The following is an 8736-nucleotide window of genomic DNA, read 5'->3' as shown; positions in this document are numbered from 1 at the left end:
CTTGTATTGTTTCTGCAGGATGATTGCAAGTAGCTCCCCAAAATGCAAATGAAACGCTTCCACCCTGCTTGACTTTTGCAAGGTCCTGACAACTCAGTTTGATAGTTGGGCATTTAAAACATCAAGCCTCACTGTTCAGTGCTGCACAGGTTAGATTCAATAATGCTGCCTTTGATTCAATGATGGTTGAAAGTGAACACGGCAGAGTTTTTGACCACACTGATATTTGTGAAATTACATAGTGCTTCTTCAGCAGTTTCACCATAATTTTCTCATTTGTTTTCAGGGCACAGTAGCATAGTGGTTAGTGTAATGCCATTACAGGGCTAGTGACCTGGGTTCAATTCCACCACTGTCTATAAGAACTTTGCACATTCCCCTTGTGCCTGCAGGGATTTTGCCAAGGTGCCCTGATACCCTCCACATTCCAAAGACTTATGGGTTAGGGTTCATATGCTGTGGATATGCTACGTTGGTGTCAGATGTATGGTGACACTTGCGGCTACACCAGCATACCCTCGGACTGGTGGTGTTAAAGCAAATGACACATTTCATTTTATGTTTCTGTGTTTCAATATGCACATGATACATAAAGCTAATCTTCTTTTCAAAAGCAGTTAGGTATTCAATCCATTAAGGTAATGCGTATCAGATGATTGCACTAACTCTATAGAGGAATGAATTAGTGTCAGGTCTCAGAGGGGTGTCTGAATCACAGTGAGTTAATCACCTACTGTTCTAAAATCAGTGCTTGTATTGCTGAAATGTATCTTCATTCTCTGGAAGCAAATTCCATTTTGCTTCTAGCTGAAGCAAGATTGACACGATGGCAATGAAATATTCACAATAATTCAATAAACCAAAGGATTTTGTGAGCTGTGCCAACTTGACTGATACAGGTGACAGCATTCATTGTGCTCTGAGTCAGCTGCATGCCTTGCCCATTGGTTTAATAGCCTTGGTATTGCAATGATCTTGGCGGGAACATGTCTTTAGCGTATTTCGCCCCAATTCCAGATCACGACAAGCTGGACATCACTTCTCCAGGTTTGATAGATGCTCTGTTATTTTAAGTCCTGGGATCATGAAGCCACCCATGAAAGACGTGGTATAGTTTGACAATGCAAACTCTGGTGCATGATGTGTTGGTGCTGTTAGTCTAGACAATGACATCAGTACAGTTCTTTGTGGGTGTTAATGCCGAAGAAGACATTTAATTCTGGATCTAGCTCCAGCTGCTGGCATGCAGTAAAAAAACCCGGTTAAATTATAAATATTCCACTTGTTAAGGTAACAAATAAATCCTTTGCAATGGATAAAAGATAAGTTTTTAATTTTTACACTGAAATTTACGCTGACCTAATTGTTGATGCACAGCTTCATTGCCATGTTTTGCTTTGCAGAAGGTGCTGCCCAGTCATTCCTTTCCTCTCCACTCCATGTCTCTAAAAATAATCTAGTTCACACTCAACTGTGGCAGATGGGAGTGGCTGCTGCATTCAAGTGAATCTTAGCTTTGATATTTTTTTTCTTCCTACATTTGCCTTGAAGATAGAAGATTGTACATTCAACATGGGGTGCATGTTGTGGAACACCTTTTGCTTTGCTTTGAGAGCTGAAGATTTTTCAAAGTTCAATTACATCTTTTCCATCCTGTTGTAGCCATATAATACAGGGCTCTTTCCTTTCTCTTCCACCTACTACCACCACCATGTAACTACTACCACTGTACTTCAGTAGAAATTGAATCTCTCCCAAACAGGAATTCTGTCTCCTACAACTGAAGAAAATTACAGTACAGTATATACTTTATTTATGTGCATTGCCACAAGTTACACAAATGTCACTGATTCCAGCTGCAAAGTCACTGTTTTTTTGCATGCTTTATCTGGAGATAAATTTTGTCTCCACTCCTTATTTTGATTTCTCTAGTTTAATGTCTCATTATATGTTTTTCAACTGTTTTTATAAGTAGAGTATTTTTGCACTTTTGCATATCATCTGCAATTGACCTACTTTTCCACCTTGTGACACTTCTTTAATAAAAACTACATGAAGGTTGTTGATGGCATGTACCACAACAGTGGATGATGGTTTGTGGTAAGTGATATCACAGATTTATAAAAAGCATATGTTCTTTGCAATTTAATTCCTACAGATGTGAGACTTCTCAAAATTTGGTTGCACAAAAGCAATTAGTGTTTTGCCTCACATAGAACAGTCATTGAGTATTTGAAGACCAAGTCAGTCCCCATTGCAGATCTTTTCAGATTGCAACATCAGCCAACATGGGTAAATAGAAGCAGTTTTCACCACAAAATTACATTGAAATGTCTGGCATGCTCCTGCAATATTGATATCTTCATAGATGATGACTTCCAAAATCTGTTTGTCTTTGGTCTCCAAAAGGAAGCCTATCACAAATGCCAGTGGTCGCAAAATAATTCAACAAGAAAATCTGTAGATGTTGGAAATCCAAAGCATCACACACAAAATGCTGGAAGAACTCAGCAAGCCAGGCAGCATCCATGCAAAAGAGTAAACAGTCAATGTTTTGGGCCGAGACCCTTCAGCAGGACTGGAAAGAAAGAGGAGAAGTCAGAGCAAGAGGGTGGAGGGAGGAGAAGAAGAAGTACAAGGTGGCAGGTGATAGGTGAAACCGGGAGAGGGGGAAAGGGTGAAGTAAGAAGCTGGGAAGTTGATTGGTGAAAGAGATAAAGGGCTGGAGAAGAGATCGGAGGGGATAGAAGACCATGGAAGAAAGGGAAGGAGGAGGAGCACCAGGGCAATTGAAGTGGTTAAGTTAGGTACAGTAAACATGCTTAAAAGACAGTTGGACAGGTACATGGATTGGAAAGATTTAGAAGCTTATTAGTCATGTTCTGGAAGATGTGATTAGCTTGGATGGGAGCATCTTGGTCAGCATTTACCGAATGGGCCCCAAATGACCTGTTTCTTCGTTGTGTAACTCTTATGAACTCAGAATCAGGTTTATTATCACTGGCATGTGATGTGAAATTTGTTAACTTAGCAGCAGCAGTTCAATGCAATATATAATATAGAAAAGAAAAATAGTAATAATAAATAAAATAATAATAAATCAATCAATCAATTACAGTATACGTATATTGAACAGGTTTTTAAAAACGTGCAAAAAACAGAAATACTGTATATTTGAAAAAAAGTGAGGTAGTGTCCAAAGGTTCAATGTCCATTTAGGAATCGGATGGCAGCGGGGAAGAAGCTGTTTCTGAATTGCTGAGTGTGTGCCTTCAGGCTTCTGTACCTCCTACCTGGTGGTAACAGTGAGAAAAGGGCATGCCCTGGGTGCTGGAGATCCTTAATAATGGACGCTACCTTTCTGACACACTGCTCTCTGAAGATGTCCTGGGTACTTTGTAGGCTAGTACCCAAGATGGAGCTAACTAAATTTACAACGCTCTGCAGCTTCTTTCAGTCCTGTGCAGTAACACCCCCCCATACCAGACAGTGATGCAGCCTGTCAGAATGCTCTCTGCGGTAAATCTACAGAAGTTTTTGAGTGTATTTGTTGACATGCCAAATCTCTTCAAACTCCTAATGAAGTATAGCTGCTGTCTTGCCTTCTTTATAACTACAGTACACCAATATTTTGGGACCAGTTTAGATCCTCAGAGATCCTGACACCTAGGAACTTGAAGCTGCTCACTCTCTCCACTTCTGATCCATCTGTGAGGATTGTTATGTGTTCCTTCATCCTACCCTTCCTGAAGTCCACAAACAGCTCTTTCATCTTACTGACGTTGAGTGCCAGGTTGTTGCTACAGTACCACTTCACGAGTTGGCAAATCTCACTCCTGTACACCCTGTTGTCACCACCTGAGATTCTACCAACTCTACGAGGTAGCATCAAACTGACAATGCAAACAACTGTCCAAGTATTTTCTGTTGACAGAATGTGAATACAAGCCAACTGGTTACACCTGAACAGTCTATTCTCAGCCATTAACATTGTAATGAATCTATTGTTTCCAGTGGTAGGAAGTGGCACTTAATCACCAATGACTAACTGACTGATGTCCACTTTAGGTTTTGCTTTTACTGCTCCATTCCAGATCTCATCACAGCCTTGCTCCAAACATGATTTGAAGAGCTAAATTACAGAAATAAGCAAAGAGTCTGCCCTTGATATCCAGGTGGAATGTCATCAATGTTCACTAGTAAAACTGAGGTCAATGGACATGAAAGACAAAAACTCAAGTGGTTGGTGTCACAGAACATAGATCAGTGCAGCATCACCTGGCCCTTTGGCCGCAATGTTGTGCCGACCAATTAAAAATGGCACCAGGAAGATTGTGCCTGCGATCAATGCAACCTATGGCAATGTTTTGCACAGTCCAGGAACCTACTTCATTTACTTCTTCTTTGAAATATGATTCTACTACTAAGCTGCATGCAATTGGATCCTGTGATTTACATTTTGATGGTATGTTTTCAGGCTGATTGAGTGATCTGGTGCTTTGCTGTTTCTGAGGCAGTTCTGTGAGGTTGGGAGTGGAAGGTGTGGCCTGGTTGCCTGGACTCCTTTGCATCTCTCCATTTGAAGCGTTGAACAAGGTTGAGGTTGATGAAGACAGGAGCGAAGTGCAGGCAGGTTTTCAGCTCCATCTACCTGTGTTTGACCAGTCTTCCTCTCAACCTCACTAGTTGCTATTGGAGGAAAGTGCAGGAGTCTTGAGCAACACACACAAAATGCTGGAGGAACTCAGCAGACCAGGCAGCATCCATGGAGAAAAGAACAGTCAGCGTTTCTGGCCGAAACCCTTCAGCAGGACTGGAGAAAAAGAGCTGAGGAGTAGATCTGAAAGGTGGAGGGAGGGAAGAGAGAAACGCCAGGTGATAGGTGAAACTTGGAGAGAAAGGGATGAAGCAAAGAGCTAGGAAGTTGATTGGTGAAAGAGACAGAAGGCCATGGAAGAAGAAAAAGGTGGGGGGGTAAGACCACCAGAGGGAGGCGGGTGGGACTGCGTTAGCCAGTGCACAAAATAGTGGATTAAAAACATGAAAGAGGGACAAGGGGATGGGAAATGGTGAAGGGGAGAGGCATTACTGGAAGTTTGAGAAATTGATGTCATGCCATCAGGTTAGAGGCTACCCAAACAGAATATAAGGTGTTGTTCTCCAACCTAAGTGTGTCCTCATCACAACAGTGAAGGAAGTCATGGGTGGACATATCAGAATGGGAATGGGAAGTGGAATTGAAATGGGTAGCCCCTGGAGGATCCAGCTTGCTCTGGCAGATGGAGCGTAGATGCTTGGCAAGCTGTCTCCCAACCTACAGCAAGACTCACTGATATACAGGAGGCCACACCAGGAGCATTGGACACAGTATATGACCCCAACAACAGGAGCCTTGTGTTCCATGTTGCAAGGATTGTAGCTGTGGACTCATTTAGGGGGACTCTGAAGTTCATATTACATGCATTTCTGGATTTGTTTACTCTTTTTTTGCTGTTTTTGAGCAGTTTGATTGGGGTGGTCGGTGTGGATTCGGGTGCCTTGGTAAAGATTGGCTCTGCGGCCTGCGGTCCGCTAGCAGCACGAAGCTGAACTAAACTGAATACTTCGGGACTCCTGGTTTGATGTTTAATATTCTATGCATTATTTGCTCATTTTTTGCCTTTTGCACAATTTGTTCTTTAATCATGCTTTGGGTGTTTGTTCTCTTCTTCGAATGGGTTCCATGGTGTATCTTTGTTTCATGGCTGCTTGCAGGACAAATCTCAGTTATATTCTCTATACATATTTTGATAATAAATGTGCTTTGAATAAACCTTCTTCATGATCAATCTAACCCTTCCCTTCTACAAAGCCCATAACTCTCCATTTTCCTTACATCAATGTGCCTATCGAAGAGTCCTTTAAGTATTCTTATTCTATCAACCTCTACAACCACCCTCAGCAGTGCGTTCCAGGAACCCAGCTTCTCTGTAAAAATTCACCAGTAACATCTCCCCTAAACTTTCCTCCACTCACCTTAAATGAATGTCCTCTGCTATTGCCCATTGCTGCCCTAGGTCAAAGGTGCTGGCTGTCCACCCTATGCCTCAGGCAAAGGAATGGGATGACTGCCGCAGGATATCTCACTGCAAGAGTTCATCAGAACCATTCCTTCGGCCTAAAAATCTTCAGCTGCAATTATTTTCCTTCCATGGTCAATTCAGGGGTGGGGATATTCAAGGATAATTGCACAATATTCAATTCTATTTACACCAAAGGAAGCAGCCCATGCCTGTGTGCAGCAAGACTTGGACAACACTGAGAGGCATGAGATGATAAATGGCGAATAACATTTGTGACTTTAAGGTGGCAGGACTGAGCATCTCCAGCAAAAAGAGGACTTACGTGTGCTGCATCATTCACTTCCAAAATCCCCATAGCCTTCCCATCACTTTTAAGGTACGAACTGGAAAGGATATGAAATACTCTCCACTTTTATGGATGAGTGCATTTCTAGCAGTTCTTAAGCTGGACACCATCCAGAATAAAGTATACCATTTTATTGGCAGCACATCAGCTGGCAAAAAATTAACCTCTCCGGCGCCAGCACACATTAGTTGTTGTGTGTATCATCCACAAAATACAGCAAGCTTTCTCACCCAGCATAGTACAGTATTGCCTCCCAAAGCAAGCCAGTACCTTCTCAATTTGGAATAGCATTTCTTCTCCTTCACTATTCCTGGGTCTGAACTTCTGACTCAGCAACAAAGTGGGAGTATCTTAGTCAAAGCACTGCAGCAAGTCAAGGCAATAGATCTCCAGCTCTTAAGGAATTGACAACAAATTTTGGCGAGTGCACAAAATAGTGGATTAAAAACAAAACGTCTACTGGGTCCAACACTGCTGACATCCACAGCAAACTCTCTGGATTTTATTAGCTTTTCTTTTGAGTTATTGTTCCCAAATTGCATTCATGTTCAATTACCCTAACAGCCTTGATAACCCAAACATCTACGTTGTGCAGATCAAATACATAACTCATTCTGTAAAACATTTTACTTCTCAGTAATTCTAAAATACCTTAAAACATGCATTTGCATTAAAGATTGAAAGAGGAGAAAATATCAAATATCCCTGCTACAATCTCTTAAAAGTGTTAAGTGGTAGCATTGTCAATCCCGGCAGCAAATTCCTGCGTAGAACAAATATTCAATTTCAGAGTTTCAAAAACAATGTGACCTATGTGTACCAGCAATCTAATTTACATCAGTTATGTCCAAATTCACTTTTCTTCTTTTAATCATTATTCATATTTAATCTGTTCTAATTAGCAGTGAAATAAAACTTAAATAAACACTTGGTTTACTTTGTTTATAAAGTTCAGCATTGACAGCTAAAATTAAATTTCAATCCAAGCCCTATTCTACCATCAGTCATCAACAAATCCACAGTGAAGAAATTTTATTTTACATTCCAAGGGTTCCATTTAAAATTGTTGAGGGAACAGTACATGGTATTATGATAATGTATAATGGTATTATGATAATGCAGATTAATCTCCCATTATCTAAGGATTAATTTGATTTCTGCCCCACATTTTGTGTAAATCCACATGGTGTTTGATTTGGATTAAGGGTCTCAGCCCAAAGCATCAATTTAATTTCTGTGTGTTGATGCTGCCTGAATTTCAGAGTTCCTCCAATATATTTTTTATGTTGCTCCAGACGTCCGGGATCTGCAGTCTGTCTTGTGCCTTCTGATTCAGCTGTGCTGTCTCAGTTATATATTATCTGCATTTTAAGAGAAGTCTCAAAATCTAATTGCTGTCCCCGCTTTCATTCTGTGATAACTGCCTTACATTCAATTAAATCTCTGCAACTTCCCATACCTTATCTATTTCTCAGCAATTGGACATACATTGCTTCTTTCAACTTAAGAATGTCTTTTTAAAAATCTATTTGCTTCCAAAACTTGATTGCATGTTTAATGACTAATCAGTCTTTTCCTGGCTTGGCTTTAAAAGAGGGTTGATCCATCCTTACTTTTATTTTTACACCTTTTTTGACCAATTCAGCCAATTATGCACTTTTTTTTGGAAAGGAAGCAATGGCAATGTCATATTGAGAAATGACATTGTATTGTATGCTATCTTAGAAATACCCCAAATCATTTCCTTGTAAATGGAAGTATATACTCAGCACACACTTTACAAACAGGATAACATTAAACCAACTAAAAATCAATGTCACCAAGTAGGTTCACTGTTGGAATTATAAAACTAAGTTTATTGACAACACTGCATTGGCCAAAATTTTGGAGGTGGATTAAGTCATAGAACTCCTAATAGTCTTCTCAGAGCAAACAATGTCTATATCCTCGAAAAGCAAACAACAGAGCAGAAACTACACTAATTTCAAATGGAAACAGAATAATTCATCCAAAGTAAACTGCAATGAGGATACTTAAATGTAAGTTATGTGCATAAAATCAATCTCCATCATTTATATCAGTGGGCCTCTAAGCATGAATAACAGAATCACAAAAATCATCCTCCTATGCTGTTGTAGGAAATATATCACTGAGGTAGCAAATGTTCCCATTTCCAAAATCAAAGCTGCTAAGTTAGTTATCGCTATTTAATCAAGAATGAAGATCACAATAATGGGAATTTAGTTCTTTGTGACGAGCATGCTGCTTTTAATTTTTACATTGTTTTTAATCAAGGTAAGGTTTATGACTGCAGGGTAAATGGCACCA

Source organism: Mobula birostris, chromosome 11 (assembly GCF_030028105.1).
Source record: "Mobula birostris isolate sMobBir1 chromosome 11, sMobBir1.hap1, whole genome shotgun sequence".
Classification (NCBI taxonomy): Eukaryota; Metazoa; Chordata; class Chondrichthyes; order Myliobatiformes; family Myliobatidae; genus Mobula; species Mobula birostris.
The sequence above is the reverse complement of the archived record's forward strand: the minus strand, read 5'-3'. Positions refer to the sequence as shown.